Raw genomic sequence first — 1,648 nt, 5'->3', positions numbered from 1 at the left:
AACTTGTGGCCAGGCGAGCCCAGGCCTCAGCAATTGCTGTGGTGTTGCTCAGCATGCACACAGCTCGCTTGTACTTTGGCCAGGTCTCCACCAGGGACATAGTGGGAGGCTGGTAGTTAATGCCAACTTTGAAGCCAGTGGGACACCAGTCCACAAACTGGATGCTGCACTTGGTCTTGATGGTGGCAATGGCAGCATTAACATCTTTGGGGACCACAGCAGGCAGCAGGCAGCAAGCCATGTATTTACCATGGCGAGGGTCACATTTCAACATCTGGCTGGCTGGCTCAAAGCACGCATTGGTGATTTCTGCTACAGTCTCTGCTACAGAAAGCTGTTCATGGTGGGCTTTCTCAGCAGAGATGACAGGGGAACATGTAGCAGAGAGAAGTGGATGCGGGGATAAGGCACCAGGTTGGTCTGGGATTCAGTCAGATTAGCATTCAAGGCTCCATCAAACCTGAGGGAAGCAGTGATGGAGGACACAATTTGACCTATTAACCTATTCAGAGTAGTGTAGGGTGAGTACTTAATATTGAGGTTTCTACAACAGATGTCAGAGATGGCCTTGTTGTCAACCATGAAGGAACAATCAGAATGCTCCAGGGTGGTGAGGATGGAGTTTTAGGGCTCAACTACAGCTTTCAAAACCTGCAGGGCTGGGTAAGTGGAGAACTCCAGCTTGGGCTTCGTGTCATGGAGACATTCCATCAGCCAGGAGGTGAGCCCAGAAAATCCTTCCCAACCAAAGCTGTGGAAAACCAAGAAGCCCTGAAGGCCTGTGCACTGGTCATCCAGTTTCCAAATTCGGTCCAGGTTGAGGTCAGTGATCTCCTTGCCAATGGTGTAGTGTCCATCATTGGCAAGGAGATCATAATTATTGGCAGCATCTTCCTTGCCTGTGACCCGCTGCTCAGGGTGGAAGAGCTGGTGGTAGGTACCATTGTGAACTTCATCAATGACTGTGGGTTCCAGGTCTACAAACACTGCCCTGGGCACATGCTTGCCAGTGCCTGTTTCACTGAAGGTGTTGAAGGAGTCATCTTCCCCTCCAATGGTCTTGTCACTTGGCATCTAGCCATTGGGCTGGATGACGTGTTCCAGGCAGTAGAGCTCCCAGCAGGCATTGCCGATATGGACACCAACCTGGCCAACATGGATGGAGATGCACTCACACATAACTGAGACTTGTAGGGCTCGCACCTCCCCGCCTCCTCCTTCCCTTGCTCCCTCAGCGCTTTGCTGCCGCCGCTGGTCACCCACCATGTTCTACATCACCCCCCTGGTGGTCAGCATACGTCATAGCCAGTGGAACAAGGACCTCCCACTGACAGACTACCAAGGAATCCGGGGAAGAAGTCTTGAAGCCCATTCAGTATGTAGCACACTGAAAACTCCCCCTCTTCTCCCCCCGCCCCCAAAAAATCCTTCCCAACCAAAGCTGTGGAAAACCAAGAAGCCCTGAAGGCCTGTGCACTGGTCATCCAGTTTCCAAATTCGGTCCAGGTTGAGGTCAGTGATCTCCTTGCCAATGGTGTAGTGTCCTGGCACTTTTGTATTGCCCTCAGCTTTGGGAAGCTCAGCTGAAACTAAGCCAGCAAGAGTCTCATTTTAACATCCTGTTATTTACAACTAGAGGCCTGGTGCA

The 1,648-nt window shown here is 51.6% G+C and overlaps 1 pseudogene; it reads right to left on the bottom strand.

Moving 5' to 3' along the window:
- LOC102263833 overlaps positions 1 to 1,266 on the bottom strand; it is a 3,111-nt pseudogene extending 1,845 nt beyond the window's left edge.
- Positions 1,267 to 1,648: the final 382 nt, after the last annotated feature.

The sequence above is a fragment of the Myotis brandtii genome, unplaced genomic scaffold (genome assembly GCF_000412655.1).
Source record: "Myotis brandtii unplaced genomic scaffold, ASM41265v1 scaffold398, whole genome shotgun sequence".
In the NCBI taxonomy this organism is placed as follows: Eukaryota; Metazoa; Chordata; class Mammalia; order Chiroptera; family Vespertilionidae; genus Myotis; species Myotis brandtii.
This window is presented reverse-complemented; position numbering and strand designations above follow the sequence as displayed.